Consider the following 22,560-nt stretch of genomic DNA (forward strand, 5'->3'; position numbering starts at 1 on the left):
GCAACAGAGTGGAATGGCTTTGTCTTTCAGCCCAACAGAGGAGTACTTTTGCCTGTAAATTTTCCTACCCGGTCTGAAAGTTTTTTCTGTGCCCCAAAGTCTACTGCGTCTCTACTAATTAAATTATAAGGAAGACAGCTTTGTACAATGACAAGAGGGATAACGTTTAAGAGGATCAAAGATTTAGGGCAGCAAGATAGACTTGTCTTAGTTGTAAACACGGAAGGAAAAAGCTCATGTTCTCAGTTTTGCCTGTTCTTATAACATAAGCAAGTTTTTGTAAACAGAGAAATCATCCACCATGGTTGAAGTTTTGATGTGTTTTCATGCTTGTTTTAAGACCTCATTGCTTTTAGTTGTTGCAGTTCTGCCCAACTTGTTAAATTTAGACTTAAACAACATTGCTGAAGCATTTGTCAAATCTTGCATTGCAGCAAAGTGAACTTGAATGAATGAAGAGCAGGAGGAAGGCTATAAATGGTTCCAATTTGGGGTCTCGAGTCCTAAAGTCACTACTGAATATACACAACTCATTGAGCATTACAGCAACCTACGCAGATGGAGATCCTTCTTTTTCATTAGCACCTGTATCACAGAAATGTGATAAATGAGGAGTCTGCTCTCCTTTAGTTCTCTTGGGAGAGAAGTTTGAAAGCTCATATGAGAAACTCCTAAGCTTTGGTACTGTTGGTTACCACAAGCATAAAATACAAAGATGCAATGCAGAAGAAGATAAACAAATGAGGTCTGGTTCATTGGGTCCCTGGTATGTACTTGCATACTCTGGTAATACTGGCATTGAGTTAATCTACCTTAAATGATTAATAACCAAAATAGCAACCCAACAACCTTGCCTAGTGACTAGTCTTAAATTTTCTGCTGCCTGGACAAACTGAACATTGATGTTATTCTTCTGAAATTAATGACACCTCTTATTTGGGGCGGCTGCTGGCCCAGTGATTTAGCTGGATTTGATCTGAAATGTCTGTGAAAATGAAATTCTCAGAAAGCATTTATTTTAAGATAGACATCATTATGCCACCTAGTAAAACTAAAAAAAAGAAATAGCATCCACGCAGCTCTGCAATAAATAACAAATCATTCTTCTTTTCAAACCTTCTAATTGTACAAAAAGATTCCAGCCAGACAAGCCAGGAAATACTTGACCAAAAAAATATATCTTGCACTGAAGTCTGGGAGCCTCTTTCCAAGTAGAATCAATTCCACTGCTTCAACTCTTCAGCTACTCAAGAGTGAATATTTAAGCTAAATCATCAAGAGTGAGCAAAGTCAATTTAACAGCTACTGTAATAAGTAATAATCACCAACTGCTATGAACAATTCAATTCAGAAGGTTTCCATGTGATCTGTGATATCTCCCAGCTACCCCTTACACTGAATCCTCTCCAGCACTTAATAGAAGAATGTTTTCTCACATCCACATTGAATAAAATTCTCTACAATTAAAAGAAAAAAAGAAAAAACTTCTGAAAATATTCTGCCAGAAGGATGTTTCTTTACATAAACCATAGATTTCACAGAAGCTAAGACCAGAGCAATAACTTCCCACCTCTCTTTACCCAAAGTGTTGTAAATTTTCTGTTCTTTCACTGAGACTAGAAGGACACAGGTTTATCCTGTTTTTCAAACACTGCATAAAAAGAAAATCCAGAACAGGTTAAATGTTGGTTCTCAAACAGAAGAGAAACAAGATAATAAAATACCTCAGACTAAACATTTACACAGTGTCTGCTTGGGCTGGAGTCTATGGGCATTTGAGTTCTTCGGGTTTCTGATGGAGTCTTAAGCTATAGCAAAGTGTTTGGCTGAACTGCCAACAGCACCAACTTACCCAAGGAGGCTGCAGGCATCTTTCCATCATTTCGAGATTCAGATTGTCTGAACAAACAGAAAAAAAATGTGAAAAAGAAGCTGAAGAATGTCAATGAAGCAGAGAAAGAACTAAGTTGGCCTTGTGTTAGCTGGACACCTACACAGCATATTTCCCTTCACACCTGCTACAATGACCAAGCAACATGCTTTTCCCGTGAAATGCATGTTCATCTGCTAAATAATTTGGTTTGAGATATATGATTTTGGAGGTTATTATGGCTATCAAAGGGGTCCAATATGTGTCAAATAGCTACATTGCTTCCTCACATTTTAGCTGGACTAAAAGCAAAATAACTTTAACAGGATGGAGTATCCATCTGGATTTCAGGCTACAAAGTAAGCCAGCTTTTTCAGGAGAGTTAAAGAAAATCAGGGACTTAAAAAGCCATAAAATCGTTTTGCTTACTGAAAACTAGTTCCAGACTTCCAGCAATGTATGCAAAATCAGTTTTTGTTGTCCTAAAGCTTGGGAGGCAAAGAGAAAGAGAAACAAAGCAATAAATTCCCATTACGTCCTCGACCCAGATGTGGCAAAATTAACTTTGCAGTAAACCAATTCCCCTTCATAACCTTCCTCCCCAGCCAGCTTTGGAGGCACTCCTTCCATTTCCAGGGCCACATCCAGTCCAGGAGGCAGCAGAGGAGAAAGATCAACCGCAGAAATTGCTTATATTTCCCCCAGAGGGTGCCAAGTGGTCTCCTCCAACAGTAGAAGTAGGTGGGGTGTGGAGGTGGGAGACAGGCTCCTCTGCTTGGTCCTGCCCATCCACGCCTGGGGCCATGCCTCCACTCAGGCTTAGTGCCCTGAGCTGTTCAGAGGTAGTAGCGCTTATCACCTGCATTGCAATAGACTAAATAGCTATGCTTCTCAGTTCAGCATACAATAACTATCTGCTCTATTTGAAGTAGATGTATACTCAAGAGTGAGCAAACTCATGATTATAAAATGATGGTAAATATGCTGGCAAAAACAAACAAACAAATAACAAGCAAACAAAAAAAAGCAGAATAGGAGTTAACTGCAAAAAGCAAATGCATATAGTCTCATCTCCAACATTTTTAAAAGTTCAGGCACTACTGAGATCACTTTTCTTCCACATCCCTTAAACAGAATCAGATCGTGTACTGGTACTTGCAGGTACACTGGCACCTGCAAGACTCTAGATCACCTACCAGAAAACACTACACATTTTACAGCTTGAAAATGCTCAAAAGAGCACGCTGTAACATTACGCAGAAAGAAGGATTCTCAAAAAGCATACTCTAAGTGTCATCATAATAATAAATATCTTGCACTAAAGAATTACCTTTCATAAATCTGTTGGAAATTACAAGAGCAGAGGAAATATCCACCTCTTGCACAAGACCATCTTCACCTTCAGCCCTATCCAAATCCATTTTGAAATGTTACTCTTTGCTATTTTATAGCTGATGTGTTTCACCTCAGAATGGGCTGCGTTTCAATTGTTTCTGATCATCACATCTCATTTATCAGTTTCTGAAGCACCATGAGAAGAAAGGTGTTATATAAAAATAACTACTGTCATTTCTGGTTAACAGAGCTTTCATGATATTCGAAACAGAATCCACTATAAAGAAGACTAGAAAATTTAAAAGCAGTATTAAATTCATTCACTATTTTTCTCCACACTGAATAGAATGAAAACACTCATTTCATGAGAATGTTTGCTGTGTCTGTACAAGAGATGAGCAGTTGCAGCTAAGAAAGGTGTTGGCTACTGAAGAACAAGTCAGATCTTTAAAACATGACACCACTGCTGGACTTTTGCCTTAACTGTTTGAATCTTCAGCTGCACCAGCAATTCAAATGCATGCAATATGTAACCGCAAAAGAGCAATGTCAAAGAAGTCAAAGCATAAGAAAAATGACTCAAATTCAGTACAGAAAAGCTGAAAAGGTTTGGCAAAAAGCAAGCACTTTCCACATGTCTCTGCAGTTCAAATGTTCATCCTGTATTCTGCTTCCTTCAGACTGTAGCAAAGACAATTTTCAGAATTTGGCAGTATTGCCCTGAAGAGGTACCTGAAGAAAGATTAGATAGCACACAGATTGGTGAATTCTTGATAAATTCTGAACTAGTGCCACTGGACAGCTGCCCTCTTTACTCTAGGAACAATAATTCCCTTTGCACCTCCAACTAAGTACACCTGACACTTTAAACTCCCACCTGCTTTGCGTCCCGTTGGGTGTTAAAAGCAACAGTACTTTCAGACTAAAACCATGGCTGCTCCAGCTATCCAGTTGACAGATCCCTTTGTCACTGGCAATGAAAGTACTTCAACAATCTGAAAGCCTATACTTTGTTAGCTAGTCCTAAGGAGGTAAATGAAGTCAACTCAAAACCCTTACTAAATTATTAGGTAAGCTGGTGCTTATGCTAGCTTGAATCTAGCACCCCATTAAGCCTCCAAATCATCAGTAAAGGACTCTTCATCTTATTGGAAACATACAGACTTTTGCTTTATGGCTGGCTACCTGCAGCACACAATCAGCTGGCAGTAACAGCAAATGACAGCAGCATGAATGAATAGGAGCTGTGCTAACAGATGCCACTGGCTTCTTAATCAGCAGTTATGCTGGTGTGATTTTGATGCTAACTACTTCATAGAATCATGGAATCATAGAATGGCTTGGGTTGGAAGGAACCCCAAAGATCATCAAGTTCCTACCACCCTAGGCTAATTTTTTCCTCATAGATGTTTTGTGTCTCTTGGGAAATGGGAATAAGTAGCTTAGTAAACAGTGACCTGGAGGATTTGGAGAAATGATTAAGTTTTACAAACCAATAAGGAAATACCATCAGTCCTAGTACATTCTACAGAATGTAACAGGAGGGTTTCAAACAAACTGCATGTGAACTCAAAATGTCAAGACCATTTCTTTTGGAGACTGGATACCTTTCTGAACCTGTCCAAACTTTCTGACCTGCAAAAAAAGTAAAAGCCCAAGATAGCCAACGCACTCCATGTTCAGAAGTTATGGATGCAGTCACCAGAACTCAGAATCTGTGAGGACGTCGATTTTCTAGTCTGGAGTATCAGTCTCCCTGTCTGTACAAATTACATCGATGAACAAGTCTTAAAACTTCTTCCTACCTGAACAATAAGTGTTCTCATTATATGTTTTCTGAACAACGTGGGTAAGCTTTTCTTTAGGAGTAAATTCACTCACACGAGCCTCACCATTTTTGTCAGAAAATCCAGTTTTCGCCTCACAGCTGTCATCCTTGAGCTCCACTCTCTCTATTGCTCTGATTTTTTAGGCAGGAAAATTTGAAATGAGAAGAGACACAACTGTGAAAAGGACATTCATGTGGCCAGCATTGTAATTTCAGAGACCAGGGTAAATAAGACCACTTTGTCATATACACAAAGATGTCAAGCCATCCCTTCGACTGGAAACATCTGGAACTTAATTATATTTTCTTGAAAGCCCAGAAAATGACAAAACTTGATTCTTTCACCAGGTTTTGTAAAGAAATAAGACTTATACAGAAATGTTGTCTGTGAGTTTGTCTGCCCAGCTGAATCACTTGAATATTGTGATCAATTGCAATCATGTTTGAAAGAGAGGAAGACAATGCAGCTATTAAAACTGATGTCAAACACTGATGAGTAAAAGAGAAAGTTTGAGGGAATGCAGAACTCAGCCCTTGTAAATATAATTTGCAGCAACCATGCAAAAGAATATATGTGCATGTGTAGCCCTAGAGTGCTCACAGCACCGAGTTCTCATTCCAGTGAGAATATCAGAAATAATATGGGCAGAGCTGAGGTTAATTGCCAGGAATTTTACGTGATGAAGAATCCAAAGGCATAGAAATGCTGTTCATGAAACAGCTGTTCAGTATGAGGTCCTTACTAAGAAAGTAGCTCACAGATGTAAGATCAGCAGCTGCACATGGCCCAAGACACTTTTCTCTTACTGAAGTGCCAGGCACTTTGGTTTTGATTTTGGATCATTAAGAAGGACACCACATTGCTTTGGATCAGAGAAATACATGTGGAGAATCAACACACATAGCCCTCTGCCAAAACACCTGCCGTTTTACCACTCCTCCTGCTGGTTTTAGTACTTCTGTTTGCTGAAGAAAGAACAGCAGGGCTTTAATACTACGTAAATGCTATTTGCAAATGTGCATGCATCTTTATGAATGAGACACGATGATCTGTTAGCAAAGAAAGTGCAGCCATATGCATGTGGTGACAGTGTGTGATATAGCCCACAAGTCTGCACTGATGTGACTTCATCAGGTCCTCTGCTGTCCTCTGTTCATTCACAATCTTCAAGCAGCTTTCAAAGACCTCAGTTCAAAAGTAACTTAAATGCAATTTGATATGAAATTATGCCTCTTTTTTCTCCTCCTTTGTCTTCGTGAGAAAGAAACACACTTTTCCAATGAGAAAAAAAATAGTAACTCCTAGCATTCTGGTAAGTTAAACATCCATTACTAGGCAGCCATTAATTTCCTACTCAAAATAAATTCATGTACTAAAAATTCCTGGCAAGTGGGCCCAAAATGAACTGGACACTTCTAAATTATTATGAAAAGCAAATCACAATTTCCTTTAAAATTCGGATTGCAGGAAGATTTTTTCTAGAATATGACTGGTTGTACTTAAGCTTACGGGCTGTGTCTTGTGCCTTCTTATCTGTGTGACTGTTTATTAGTGCAAATATGCCTGATAGGCTCATTGTGCCCTCAAGCCTTCTCAAAAAGGAAAATTTCCATCTGCTGACTTCTCTACTTCCAGTAATGGATATGACTGATTACATTCACTGTGAAAATTCTAAGCTGGTTATGGAGATTCCTATTTAAAATACAGAAGAATATGGAAAAACCCTGTACTTTGTGCCCTATATATTTTGATGTCTACCCTCTGTCTTCGGAGGTGTTTAAAACTGGACCAGAAGAAACCTGAGCAAATTCAAATAACCTGAAAACAGGCTGAGTTGGGCTCAGTCCTCTAGAGGTCCCTTCTAACCCAAAATTATTTTATGATTCTTTGACTTTGTATCTTTTACACTGACATACACAAAGCTGCAAACTTGAGAGGAGACTCTTCTACAAAACCAATTCTTCAGTGTATCAAATTATGGAAACCGTTACCATTTTGTAAAAGAACAGCATGTTTATTTTTCTGCTTCATTCAGGATAACTTCAGTGGAAAAAATAGTTCAGATGCACACATTCACGTGCATGCAGAAAATCAGATCACCTTTCTATCCAGAACCCACAGAAGCAGCTGTGCTCCACTGAGACTAAACGTGAACAGAAAGACATATTTTTGCTTTTAGACAGTGCTAGGGGAGAAAATTTCAGGGATTAGAATTACTGGCTATGGAGTTCTTTATGGGAGATCACACCAAGCACTGAGCCAATGTAGGTCAAAGAAACAGAAAGGCCACTTCTTCAGCAGTTTTCTTTAAAAAGAAAACACAACAAAATTGTCCTTTTGCCTCCCATATATCAACGATGGCCATCTCTACTATCCACAGGGGGAAAAAGTTCTGCTTGTAGCACTTTGCATATATCAAAACACACTTTGAAAACACTAAAAACACTGGCTAAAAACACCGGCTTTCAAACATAAGCATGTACTCATTGCAAATCATAAGCTCTGTCTTTTTATTTATAATCTAGAATTCTTCTCTTTGAAGCATTATTAGTACTTCTAATTGTCATAATACACTTACATTGCCTCACTATTCTTGTTTATTGACACATTAAAAACATCTACATGCCAGAACTAACAAAACATCCAACAGAAGCATAAATAGAAACACAGTTTTTAGAAGCTCTTCCATTATTTGTAGAAAATAATTCTGTATGCATGTGGTCAGACACAGACAGCGTTGGTGGTCTTGGACTCCCCATCACCTACCTCAAAGTACAAATAATAACAAATGAGACTGATAAGCACCTATTCACAAAGAAATGGCTCAAAACCAGAGTTGTGGCAGATGGCTTACACATTTCAGAAGAAGCATGATGTGTGATTCAGTTTAGACAGTCTTGCACAGGACTAGATGAGTATGATGTGTGCAAAGTGGAGAGGGAAAGGGATTGAATCAAAATCACACTATCTCCAACTTCCCCGATGGTGGTAGTACGTGTGTGGTATTCTGTAGAACATCAGCAATCAGTCTGGGCCACAAACATTTGTGATGCCCTACAGAAGTGCTTTGTAAATCCCGGGAAGGTTTCTTCATGCATCAGGGTTGTCACAGGATTCAGTTATTTTAGTCATACCTGTGGGCAACAGTGATTTTCATTCTAGGTTTTTTTACTGCCTAAGTGGGAAGGAGACCTTTTGTTAAACATTACTCAGGGCAGCTTCCTAAATTTTTCCAGTCCAATCTTCTGCTTGTCTTGATATCTGAACATTTTAGTTTCTGTTATAGGTTATAAGTGTTTCAAGTACATTGCCTACAACGTCATTATCATTACCACAGAAGCAGTTCTTCTCAAACAGAAAACGTAACTTCTGTTCCAAAGTAAAGAGTGGGAGGTGATGAACTTGATCACAGGTCTCCACTTCCCATGCCTTCTATGCACTGCTGTTTTCAAACAGCAAAAAAGACAACATACACAAACAATTGCAGCAAAATAGAAGACAGAAAATGTTTTTCATGAAGCATTATTGGGGTCTGGAACTTCAGGTCATTGCTTATGAAGATAGCTCAGCTTTTATAATTTGTATTAGACATTCCTCATCAAGAGTTAGGAAGGCTGCTTCTCTTGCCTTTGCTTCTTCGCCTTTAATCTATTCTTTCCCCATATGACTCCTTGTGAACTGTGGCTCAGACATGTCTAGAGTACAGGATGGGTAATGTAGAAGAGCCAATATAACTGAAACATGCTGAGATTTATCGTTTTGCATGCTCTGTAACAGTACATAAACGTTGAACTATAGCTTAAGATAAGATTTATTCCCTTCTTCCTTCCACCAAGTATCTCCCATGGGAAAGCACATTATCTTTCGCAATAATTGCATCTTTTCCTCTTTAAGCATCTGACAGCATCCAGGAAGCTGGATGACAAGCTCAGTGTGCTGCCAGCCTGAATGAAAAATATAACGAAGAGAAAATCCAGAGAATCAGAGGTCGAGAGGGCAGTCCTGTGAGTGACCACAACTTCACAAAGATTTAATTTAGAAAAGAAATGCACCTGATATTTAAAATTCTGAAGAGAGCCCATCAGCTCATTTCACAGATTAGTCTCTGAATTTCTGAGTGATTTGGGGTGAATTATACAGGCATTGCTGTGTTTGGGAAAAGGGATGCTTTTATGTCACAACTAGGCAACTGGCATCCACTCTTCCAGTTTATTCAGACTTGCCAGCAGGTAGGAACACTGCAGACTTTCTTGACCATATTAAAGGTTTACAAGACAAACAGTCATAAGATCCTGCCCTTAGTTTGATTTACAAGAATATTTTACATCATTCCAGTATTAAGGGCTTTGTTTTAAGAGATGTCTGTCCAGTTTAGACTAGTCAAATGTGCTGCCAAAATTAAATGCGGATGAAAACTAAGGTGTTTATACTGCCATGTTCTCTTTCCCCGCTAGATGCAAAATACTGTTTCCTTTGTCTGTTACCTCTTGCAACTGAGATTGTGCTTCATTACATGTATTGCTGCACTCAATGCAAGCAAGCCATTAGCGTGGTTTGATATGTGAGATGGTGTGATAAAAGAAAGAAAACAAAACTATTAAAAAAAGATGATTCCTTTTAAAAGATCTCATTTGTATTCAGTGATCCTAATGTCGTTATAGAATCATATAATAATATGCACACAAAAAAAGGTTTAGAACCATAAACATCTCCTAAGCACATTTTTTAACTTGTGCTCTGAATTCCCCATCTGTCAACCAACACCAGACTTCTCTGCTGCTGCAAGGTGCCTCTTCTTCCTCAGGCATGGCTGAGCACAGGAGGTTATGGTTAAGGCCAGACTTTCTCTGCCTCCTCATCTCTGCCCTATTGCAAACAATGATTTCCCCTCATTTTGGTTCCGTGGGACAGGGAGGGATTTGCCTTGAATCTACAGCCACCTCTTCAGAGTTGGCTGTCTGATGTAGAAAACCAAGTACATTAGCTCAGAGGAGGCTGTTAAATGGAGTTCAGTGTTTCTCTCTGTCACAAGGACAAACAGTAGTGTGCCTCTGGGAGAAGTCACTGAAAACAATAATAAACATTTAAATCAAGTTCAATGAAAAGGGGCAAGCAGGTAACTCACTAGGGGAAAAGCAAAGGGAAAGTGGAATATTGAGCTGCACAGTGGTAGTCTCAAGCTTACTTCGTAAATTGTTATCTGAGCTGAAAATCAATGAAGCAACCATCACCTCAGCTCAGTCACTTGTGCGTTTAAAAGAAAGGCCAAATTTGTCTTTTGTGGAGGCCTTGCACTGAAGCAGTGATGTTTCTACACATAATTCCCAAGAACACTGGGAAAATTTATTGTATATTTCCTAGTAAAAAAAGGTGGGGAAATGAATACAATAAATCGCCCATCAAACTGTGTGCGTAAAGAAAATAAAAAGACTGTTTGAACAGCTGGAATTTAGAATTTATATTCCCAAGTTATTTATTTTAATAAACGAACAGCTATAATTAAGTTCAAAATGATCACATAAGCAGGAAGAGAAACAATCTTGTTATTACGGCTTCCAAGAAGCTGCAGCCTGCAATAGGGTTTGCAGTGGGCCTGTGTTACTGGTGGTAACTTTGAGAGAAATGGAAGTGTTTTCAAGCACAGCCACTTGAAGGCTATGAGCTTCTGTCCCAGCTAGTGGGAGCTGAGTGAAGAGAGGGCTGAGCTTGACATGTCTGCTCTTATGTTTACTGCCTTGATATATTTTTCGAAGCACAGCTTCAATAATGAAACAAGAACAACGACGATCTCTGCAGTAGCCACAAAAGTAGCAAAGAATCAACCTCATGGAAGCATATATTATGTATGTGCACATATTTGTTTGCTACTGTATTTATTTATGAATAGATGGTACTTTAAACCTAAGGAAAAAAATGTATTCTTCAGCCTCTCAATTATTAAACAATTGGCTCTGCTATGAAAATTGTCCTGGTTTTTACCTGGCCAGAAATGCCTTGGGCAGGACACATATAGGAGAAAAGCCTCAGCAACTGTAACATTTTTGTTACAGGCATTCACCAGGGCTACCCAAAGTACCTTCATCAATAAATACACTGGATCTAGTGTAAAGTTGTCTTGAGTTTAGGTTCAACTTAGCCAGTGCTGCTGGAATGTGGCAAATAAAGGGAAGCTCCCCATTTTTTGAAGAAATCCTCCAGAGGTAACAAACAGTTTTAAGTGGATCTCATCCAAGAACCACTGAAATTAGTGAAGACAGGATTTCAACCTTGAAATCACTTCTGAAGGCCAATGAGGCAAAAAAAGAAAGGCTGCCACTGATTTTCATGGGTTTTGAATCCACTTGTTTTTCTCTCTTGGGAATTTGATTCAGAACAGAGTTTCGTAAGTCCAATTTGAGCAGCAAGATTCTTCCCTTTTCGTAGGTATTTTCCCACACCCAAAACCTTCCCACATTTCAATAAAAATCTTCCCGCATTTCAGTAAGATTAGCCCTTGCTTTTCATGATAGGCCCAGGTTTGTGGAGAAGTTCCAAACAGAAAAAACATATCCAGGAGAGAAAGCTATACATTTTGCAATCGTATTTCATCATTTATGCCACGATATGCATTTTTTTCCTAAATAACATTTAATTGCTTTCTTCTGAGAAACTCCTTTTCAAGCCACATTTTCCTAAATAATTCCAGAAGTCTCTACATCTCGGATGAATGACATATCCTGCATCTAGTCTGATTCCAAATAATTCCCTATGAAAACATGCTCGCTCATTTCATTATAAAACAAAGATAATCAGACTGGAGAAAAAAAAAATATTATTGTTTCTCAGTTCTTTTTTTTTATTTTTGAATTTCTGTTTCAAAACAGCATCTTTGTAAATGAAGCATTCAAAACCACATCTTACGGAAAGAAATGAAGGAGATGGCTCCATGCACACGTGTTTAATAAGGGCTCAAGAAAGTACTAAGTATTTTGGAAATCCCCGTTTTTTCTTTCCCTCCACACGTATGGAGCAACCTCTTCAAATAGGAAAGCATGAATATATAAATCTAGCAAGGAAGTCCTGTTATTTCCCCACAAAAAGGATCTGAAGACTTTATGTGATTTTAGGAACTGTGTCTTTAAGTATAACATTTAAGAAATGTATTTAAGAAGATATAGTACATACTGATAACAATAAACAGCTTTCTCTTCCACCTGGTTTGTTCAGTTCTGTACAGCAGTAGCAGCTCATTACATGAGCTAAAGTTTGTGCTAAGACAGGCCATGATCCTAATGAGCTGGTGCTATTGTCTTAGCATTTCCCTGTGGAATGGGGTCCTCCCAGAAGTGTTCCCTCAAGCAAAGCATTCACCATTGCCTGTAGTCTGAGGCTAACTTCTTTTGGAACATGCAGTTGTCCTAAGGTGTTTCCCTAGACCACGTTTAATTCAAAGTCTTTTACTTCTGGTAGGAATTACATCAGGCCAACTGATGTTTCAGCTGTGGTGCAAAGCTCTGGCTGAGCTCCTGCATGGAGGCAGTAATGCAAGGCAGCAGACATTTCCTCCTGCACCCACATTGGTGTAATTTCAGAGAAGTCAGTCAGATCCTTTAGGTCATCAGTTGGAGCAGGTCCCCTGTGTATGCTGAAGTGCTGTGGATTTGCTCAAACAAAGCCAGGAAATGGAGAAATGTAAACCAAGATGAAGTAATTCAAGCAACTGCTATAATGAACCTAACTCATTACAGTATATAGTACCTGTAAGAGCAAGTTTTCAGAATCTGATAATAAAAGCACTTTTCTGTCAGGAATTTGGATGGGGTTATTTTGAATATAGAGGAACAGTATTATTTTTTTTTTTTCAGTGAGTGGTAGAAGAAATGGAATTCTGGAGGCAGTGAAAGAGTTCAAAAATTTCTATGAAGATCAACTGAAAGAATTATAAACATTAAAAGATTATTACTTCGGGTTTCTTAGTATGAAATATTTGATTAACAAGAGCTAGAGTGGTCTGCTTTGACATTTCCACTTCTGATTTTAAGATGTCATTTTTCCATTAGGAAGACATATACTGTAAGAAAAGAAGAACACAAAACTTGTTAAACAAAACAAATGAATCCAAATTATTTTGACCTCAGAGTAAATGAAGCATTTGGAGTGATCCAAAAACATCTCTCTGTTGTTTCTATTCTTCCAAGCCCTCTAAACTCAGCCAAAATAACTTTTGTTCAACTTTTTCCATTCAAGCACAGAGCTAAAAATCCATTATTCTCCCAAGACATGTTACCAAACCTTACTTGAGTTATGTGACTTATCTTCAGTAGGTACAGCTAAAATCTTTACAACTTATTAGGCCGATGATTAAGTATTCAGAATGTTAGAACAGAGATTGCTGTGCACTATAAAGGAAAATATACTGGAAGTACAATGAGAATTTTTAATTTTCTTATCTATCTACCTACAACTACAATGGAACTCAAGAGACAGAATCTGCAGTTAATTAATTCAGAAACTTCTAATAAATCTGGATAGTGTTTCTTTATTTGTAAATATGTTCCTTACGTTCTTAGACATTTCAAGGTACCATGAAATATCTCACAAAGACCTGGGAGGCTTCCATGTCCAGCTCTGATGAGACACTGCATCTTAAACCTTTGTTTTACACCTCAGGTGAGTGCAAATTAGAGCAAATGATCCTGGGTCCATACGATTGAAATAATAGGTCCTTTACAAAATTTCTTTTAAAGATGGACCTATTATTTCAATCATTTTGAAATAATATCAAAATGCAAGAGAAATGTCTCAAATGCACAAGAAAATAAAAAAGCATCAGAAGGGCATATTTGTGCTCCTGTGAACTAGGGCAGAAGGTTGTGATGTGAATTCACCAAAAAAAAAAAAAGCTCATACACATTCCGCTGAAAATCTGCCTCAACCAATATCTTGTAAATTAAATCAACAACCCACAGAAACTAAGCAACTGGGAACTAAGCAGGTTTTGTGCATATGCTGTCTACCTATCCACTTAACAGTCCTTATTAGGAAGAGATACATACGCGCTAGCATGAAGAACTTGTAGAGCTCGTTTGCAGCGTGTGGTCAGCATAAAAGCTTGATGAATGCTTGGCAGAAATTAAGTTGGCATGGCTGTGATCCAATGAGTAGGAATGAAACACTGAAAACTGGATACTGAAATTTTTAATCAATGACCAGGAAGGTCTGCCACTACTTAGCTAACTGATGACTTATCATATGCCAATCTATGCTATTCACTTTCTGATTTGGTGATGACTATGCATGCAGCAAATTATTATTCATTACTGTTCAGTTCCCTCCCTCATGATACCCAAAGCAGCAAAGAACATGTTGTTGTAAGCCAGCAGATGGCCACTTACAAAGCTCAGCTCAACTGCACTTTGGTATAGTTGAAGCCTGTGAAGATAAATTAATGCTCATCAGTTGAAGGATCTGGTCTCTTTCCTTCTGAAGGAGACCATTCATGCATGAGTTCACTGAGCTACCGCTTCTAAATAAAAAGAGGTTTTTTTCTCTTTTTTGAACTGTGGCAATCCCATCCACTCCTTTTGGCTCATCTGTCTTGGTGTGACTCCATGAGTGCGCTGTGGCTCTTTTTGTTCCGGGCTGAGCATTGAGAAATTGCTGCAAGTGCTATATGAAGGCATAAACGCTCTTTGGATGTTGCAGATAATAAAATTTTACACGAGCTCAAGAAAAACTGGAATTTCATAGCTGAGATATCACAGAAATCACAGAACATCCTGAGTTGGAAGTGATCCACATCAGGGAGTCATTCCAACTCCTGGTTTCACACAGAACCAGCCAAAATTCAAATCGTATTTTTGAGAGTGTTGTTCAAACTCTGACAGATCCGCGGGAATGACCGCTGTCCTGGAGCCCCAGCGCCCTGTGGTGCAGACCCTGTCCCTCACCCCCAGCTGCCCTCCCCTGACGCAGCTCCATGCCGTTCCCTCGGGCCCTGTCGCTGTCACACAGAGCAGAGCTCAGCGCTGCCCCTCCGCTCCCTGTGAGGAGCTGCAGCCGCCAGCAGGCCGCACCTCAGCTCCTCTGCTCTGCGCTGCACAAAATGTGAGATCTCAGCCGCTCTTCATACACCTTGCCCTCCTGACTCTTCCCCATCTCTGCTGCCCTCCTTTGGATGCACTCTCATAGTTTGAAGTCCTCCTTACCTTGCAGCACCCACCCAAAACCGTACCCAATGCTTGAGGTGAGGCAGCAGAGTGAGACAATCCCTTCCCTCGACTAGCTGAGGGGTCGCTCTCTGAGAGATGCTAAATGCAACAATATCTAGCTGAGAAAGCTTCAGAGTTGCAACTGCTTGGAAGCAGGAAGGATATTTGGGGAAAATACTGTGTGTGTCTACTTTCTCCATACACTTGTAGGCTTGTGTTTGAGGTAGGGTACAGAGATAATAACAACACTGCTCTGAACCACAATGGCTGCTTACACGTTGCATTAGTTAAATGCTTATGCATGGAGACAAACTATGTGCAATTAGTCAATTTGTCGCTTCCTGGCTAGTCTAAAAACTACAGCAAATAGTAGCTGATTTGATGACAGGAGACGGACTCAGTGATCCCTTCTAACTCAGAAAGTTCTATGAAACATTCCATTCTGTTTCCCCTCCTTCCTCCAAACCTGCATGAACTCACAGTGCATGCTCCCAGTTTGGTGGCAGTATTGCTTCAACTGGTGTCTGTGGCTTGTGTCCTCTCTGTGGAGTTGCTTATTCCTACCCTGTCCTGCAGCCTGTGTCTGTGCAATGAACGGAGCTTGGAAACTGATATGACCGTGACAGAAAGCACGTTTGTCTGGTGAAATGTTTCTTCAGCCAGGTAAAGCCCTTGATGTGGTTCCTGATTCTGTGGCTCCACAGACTTATGCTGGAGCCATGCAGAGGTTGGCATGCAGGACAGGAGCTGACAGCCGGGAGGAAGGATGGGACAACTGCTCACACCAGCCCTGCAGCCAAAGCAAAGCCGGTGGAACCACAGCGGGGGCTGCTAGTGATTAACACCACTTCTCCTACAACTTCCAGCCTACTCTTTGATCCTTTCCACAGACCCCAAGGGGACCATGACCTTCACTTTGAAAAACACTCCTAGAGAACAATGAAGCTGAGAGGGGAAGTCCACTGACCCTATGCAGCTGTAAATCTGAGCTAAATAACAATTTACCCTGGATTTATGGCTGCTTGCCTTTCCTGGTGTACAGAGGTGAATGTGACCTATTAGCAGCAGATGTATATTTCTTTAAATTAGCCTTTGACAGTAAAACCCAAGTGTAAGTAAAATCAAAAGCAAGGCCTCAGACTTTAAAAGACTGTGAAAGAAAAGAGGCATATACACACAAACTCCACTACAAGAAGCCGTTCTTCTTCCTTAGGCAAGAGACAAGAACAAAGATTAATAGTTTGACTAACCAATGCTAGAAGTCAAGATGATCATTTTTGCTAACACTACATTTGTTTTTTACTCTTTTTTTTTCCAACGTAACAGTCATAGTCATTTTTTCCAAGTGTTCTTTCATAAGTAAAAACACAGTCCTTAGTGATCAGTAATAATGACTGTGTGCAGACATTACTGTGTAAACCACCTGAAGCTCCTTGTAATTTTTTGCCACACAACATAAAACACAGTAAGAATGATACCAGCTCTCCCCTCTTCAAATTAGATCAAGTTGAAAATGACACAAAAATATTTCACAGAAAAGACAGCTTTCCAGTATAGGGTGGAAGAAGCCAACACAGACTGATGAGGAGAATGTACAGTCTTTTGTGAGAACATGTCCAATTGTAAAAAAATAAAATAGAATCATAGAATAAATAAATCATCAGATAATTAAAATGCCTTGGCTGGAAAACAGATTGAAACACATTGTATCATGTCTGGCTAGGTCAGCAGCACATCAACCTAATGAAAACTAACCAGTTTTTTGAAAGTCTTCTCCTTTGGTAAGCGATCCTTAGAATGTCATTGTCTCTCCTTCCAGTTTTTTGGATTTTAGACAATGTAGGATTCACAGAATCTGAGCCACTTACCAGTGGCTTTCTGCAGACATATTTGCCATGTCAGCTGCCCAACCAGAAAGTCATCTGATACTACTTCATTAAATAAATGCATATATTTGCAAAAGGAAATCTTGGCAAGTGGGAAAATATTATGATGCATTCCACTGTTTCATGCTAAGGGGGAAAGTAACAAATTAAATTAAGCCTTTTGGGGAAAAGTATATTGGAAAACAAATGAAGCTGAAACCTAGAGAAATATTCTCAGGGAACTAAATATAATTATATTCCTTTCTTTGGAATATGCTTTTCTACTCTTTTATCAGAATGTTCTGAATTTGGCATACCACGGAGCTCCAGCTTTCATAAAGACTTTCACACAGACAGTGTTGCCTAAAGGATTCTACCCTGTGTGGACTGGGATATATTCCTTTCTATTTCAGCAGAAGAAAACATTTTTTTCTATTGTTGTATGTTCTAACAGCTGCAAATGCTGACTGCTGTGCCAGTGTCTATTCTGAGGCCCAGATGGATTTACAGCTGATTGTACTTTTTTTTTTTTTCTTTTTTTTTCTTTTCTTTTTTTTTCCTATTAAAGATAAAATAATTATTTAGAATTTGGCAGAAAACCCATGGTACATGTTAAAGGATCAAATTTGGCTGACCACATAGAGTGGTTGGAGAGACCAGTCTGACCTGATATGGCCTTAAAAAACACAAACAAGTCTTCCAAGAATGGGTGAGAAAGAAGGTGTACAGTTGTCCCAGTGTATCTTATACCACTCAAAAACTGTCTCATAAGAAAGCCTAAGTGTCTCATTTGTATAGGTAATTCATTCCATGTGAATCATCTCCACTACAGATAATAAGGACCAAGAATCTGTGCTACGAGTTACTCCTGAAACTTAGCCAAGAGCAAGTCCCAGGTAATAAGGCCATTCAGTGTTTCTGGAAGGTTGTGGTCTTACAGCCAAGGGACTGATAACCCTTTGTTAGCCACAGAGTGGGTGCACATGACAGTAAATGGTTCTCCCATCTTCGTTGCTAGTACACTTTGCTTCTCAGAAGGAAAAGCTAGCTTTAAGTTGCTAAACACAGAGCTTCAGCTGGAGCCTCTTGATCTTGGTGAACTTACTGGTTAATTTCTGCTCTGATGCAAAGATCCATTTGGAGAAAAAAGAAAGTTAACCAACATGCATTAGACTAGATTACAAAAATATCAGGCTTGAATGACAAAACAAAAAGATACCTCTGAAAAGAGTTGTATGTTTGAAAGCATTTCACGCTTATCACCACATTGCGACATTCCAGTGTTTCATATTATTCTTCTTACTGGAGTAAAGATGAGGTTAAATGTTATTAAACCTGTCACTACCATTTCTTATGATTAGAATAGAATATTCTATGAAAACCAGGCACTAAAGTGCTTTCTAGACTTCTCTACAACTTCTATAGCTTGAGTGCCCTGCCTGTTACTGCTTACTATTCAATTATACGCATGTATTTCTCCAGAGGTGTTATTCCTTCCGTAATCAACACTGCACAGAAATACTGGATTTGCTTTGCCATTATTAGATCATTATTAAAAGACTTTTTGACATTTCACATTGTAAGTAACTGTTATAACTTAATTAAAATTTTACAAGTTGAAATTTTCAGTTCAGTTGAAATTTTCCATGCCTGATGTTTGTTCCAGGCAGCTGTTTTTCACGTGTTTTTAAATTACAAGCATCATGATTTCTGAAAAGAAAGTTTCTGAAAAGAAAGTGAGGGAAAAATAAGTTTTGCCTACATACCAAAAGAATTAGATCACTTCTTGTACGCAATTTGTTTCATGCACAAATAAACAACAAAATAAAGCACACATGAAATCTGGCAAGGAAAGGGGCAATTCTGCCAGGAGTCCTTTTTGCTGTCCCTATGAACACTTCTTCAAAAAAAGCATTTCACACATTTTTAGTAAAACTCTTTTTAATTTTCAAGTAGCTGTGATCACTGGGGGGTTCTGGTACCACGGAATATGGTCAGACTGCTGCCAGCTTCTAGTGATTACCAACTACATTGTGCTGTTGTGCCAAGCTAGGCTTACCAGAGTGAGGACAGTAATGGCAACTTGAAATCAATCTGTATTATGTATAGGAACTGAAAACAGGGAACCTCTTTGTCAAAAACATGACTGCCATTAACCAGCAGAATGAAAGAAAAAATGTGGTGAAGTAAATCTAGAAGATGTGTATGCTGGACAGACTGGGAAAGAAGGGAATGGTTGAGAACAGCAAATCTAATGACAGAATGAAACCATTACCATATGCCTGTGAGCAACTGAACAGAGAGATTGGCTGAAGGGAGCATCAGTGGGATCAAGTAAGAGGGAAAAAGGATGCAAGATTTTCTCATGATCTTACTGTTATACCTAACACTGGAAAATGTCACACATGAAAACTGACGTCTGATATTTACATTACTCAAAGTGTAACAACTTTGACGATTTCAAATGGTGTTACTATCACTCTTTGATAGCATTACAAAGAGCAAAACTGGATCCTTGGGTTGCACTGGAAAACTCATTACTTTCCAAATGCACCAGTAAAACAGATGACTTTGCAAGTAACCACTACACATGTGGTTGGTTCTAGAATGGATGGAGTTGTTCTGCAAACTTGCAACTGTTCTCAAACATCATACGTGAGCAGCAAACCATGGGCTTTTAGCAAGAACAGTCAAGCAGGGCAGAAACACGCTACCCTTCAGTAATTTTAATCTTGTTCCAAGTGAATCATGATATATTTGGTTTGCTACATTTTTCTTTATACTGAAGACACCCGGATAGTAGATGAAAAAAGAAGCAAGCTGGTTATTTATTTTACGGGTTAAGCAGCACAGAAATGTTTGATTAGAAATGTCAGGAAAACACTGTCTTAGAAACTTTGTTTCATTATGGATGGCATTAGTCTATTTAATCTTTGATGAGTGTTTGTATTTGCAGTTATATGAATAGAGCATGTATACCTAAAGGAAACAAACAAAACTTCCACATCTGGCCACAGTCTTAATAGTATATACAAAGTACTTGATGTGATGTAAAGTTCACTTTGGGGTAGAGAACTAGAGTAGGAGTTGAGAGGAAAGGAAGGCCTCCAAGCCCTGCCTTGCAAAAGCCCCACACTCTGCTCACTAAACATGACTGACAATTAAGCAGGTCTTGCCCATGAAACTGGAAGTTGAATAGATTATTGAGTTTAGACTCAATAGAGTATTGAGTTTAGAGGTTCTATCAGCTTGTTTTACATTAACATTGCTTTTCTCACTTGATTACCTGCATGGGAAAATGCTATGACTTCCCACAAAAGGGAGACCATAAAGCCTGGGACTTGCATCACTTTTAAAGATTTTAAAAAACTAAACACCTGAACAAAACCCCATTAAGACAAATACAGTAAAATTTGCAAACAAATGCTTGGCCAACTTCTGATCTCAGCTGAACTGAGGAACTGCTAAAACAGTGGGAGCTGGAAGAGAGAAAGGAAGAGAACAGATGGCAGAAGCAGATGAAAACAAGAACAAATGTAGACGGCATGATTAAACTTACTTCAGAAAGAACAGAACCACTTATCCTTTACAGAACTGCCTGTAATGCAACACACACATTTTTCCATGTACACAATGCTTGAGTTGGTACAGAGACATTATGTGATTGTGAATGGAAGGGCTAGAGGGGATGAGACAGTCTCTCTGGCCCTGGATCAGAAAAGGATGAGCTTTGTCTTCTGTGAGCTTAAGAACATGCTGTAACATTTTCCTGAACTGGAATTTCGATCAAGAGATGCTTCATACTATGAAAATGTTGAGAAGTGTCTAGTCAGTAATCATGACTACTTTGCACTAATAGCCAAATGATGTTGTGAAACTTTCTCTAAGTGCTGTTTTATCAACCCTTAACATCAAAACCAAGATTTTCTCATGCTGTTGAAATTCAGTGGAATGGATTTAAACTAAAAAAGCGTGGCACAGTAATTCTGCAGAACTTCTGATTAAAGAAAGTATCCAGAAACAGCACTATTGAGACCACAAAATAAAGCAATCAAATTTGAGGGAATATCAGAATCAAGGGCTGCTTGATCAACATGGACAAGGCCCTCTCACACAAATGCATTTTGTGGCATTCTTTAATCATAGAACATCTATTAGGTTTTCCACACAGAAACCCTATCTCCTTCCAGTGGGCAGAAAGGATAGTGATAACTTTGTTAAACAAACAAACAAACAATAAAAAAATCAACACATTGAATTGCTGTCTTCACTGTTTGATGTGCAACTGCCTTACTCCTCAAATACCTCAGTTTCTCAGATCAAATGACATGGATCTCTTAGCAAAGGACCATAAGGCCTGCTGACAGAAGCACTATACAAAATTTAGGTGTACTAATAGTAATTGCTTTATGATAATGCTCGATGAAAAACAGAAAATGATCAGAAATGTGTTTTCTCTGTGATTTTACAGATAACCTATTGATAACTGGATAGAAGAAGTTAGCAGTAGTGCAGAACACAGACTTGTAGCCATATTCTGGAATTTGTGTGTAATGGCACCAAGGCACAAGTCCTGCCCATGAACACCATGCTTAGATGATGTAAAATTACTAGGCTGTCACCATCATGCTATTTGAAGTCTTCACATGAAAGTCATATGGAAAAAATCTGGTTGTAATAAAACAACTTAATGAAAGAGGGGCCTATGCAAATGACAGGAGTTTTGCATGAAAGGACTGCTGTCTTCCTCCCTTTCAGTAAAACTGGATTTCAAGGATAATGATTTTTGATAGCTGGCCTTAAGAGGATGGGTTACATCCTGGCAGATGTAGCTTTATTGATCAATCTGTTTCTGTACACACATCTGTAGCAGCACTAGAAACAGTGGTTCCAGTGATAGATGTAATGTCACGTAAGTACATTTTCTTGTATTCAGAAGACAGTCATTCTTGTACTCTCACAAAAGTGACAAAGTATAAGAAGAAAACAGTTTTTGTGGAAGCTTTTCAGAGGCAGATTGAGAACTGCTGTTCTTGAAAGGAGCAAGAAGTAAATAACTGCCATGGGAGGATTCTTTCTTCCACAATTAATTCAAGTAAGACATCTACTTCATCATCACTTTCAGCTCTGTTAATGATCACTTACTCTTAACACAAATACTCTCCTAGTATGCTTGGAGCAGTGATTTCCTGACCACATTCTGCCTACTGAGTTTTCAAGTGCCCAGCTATCAGCAAAGTGATTGAGAGAAGCCACCTAGTGAAAATTCATAAAAGGATATACAATATAGGAGGTACAGTATTGGCATGGGAATTGTGAAGTCTAGATTTTATTCCATGTTTTGGCATGGGAATTTCTGAATGACCATGAAAAGATCTTCTGCAGATGAAAATCTTTGCTGGGCAAGGGTAGATTTTCTTCTGTAAAATGATGTCCTTCCCTTTATTCCTTGGAATGTATTTTTTTCACAG

General features: G+C 38.9%; 1 long non-coding RNA gene across 2 annotated transcripts in view; it reads right to left on the reverse strand.

Annotated features, from left to right (window-relative positions):
• Positions 1 to 22,560, reverse strand: part of LOC122177789 — a 149,029-nt gene that overhangs the window by 27,359 nt on the left and 99,110 nt on the right. Inside the window, exon 1 of one of the 2 annotated variants that reach the window (XR_006178149.1) lies at positions 1,853 to 1,900. The exons of the other annotated variant lie outside the window; for it this stretch is intronic. This is a non-coding gene — a long non-coding RNA (uncharacterized LOC122177789). Of the gene's footprint in view, positions 1 to 1,852; positions 1,901 to 22,560 lie in introns of those variants that run through there. 2 annotated transcript variants of the gene reach the window in all.

The sequence above is a fragment of the Lagopus leucura genome, unplaced genomic scaffold, assembly GCF_019238085.1.
Source record: "Lagopus leucura isolate 7727_CA_CO unplaced genomic scaffold, USGS_WTPT01 Super-Scaffold_100001, whole genome shotgun sequence".
Classification (NCBI taxonomy): Eukaryota; Metazoa; Chordata; class Aves; order Galliformes; family Phasianidae; genus Lagopus; species Lagopus leucura.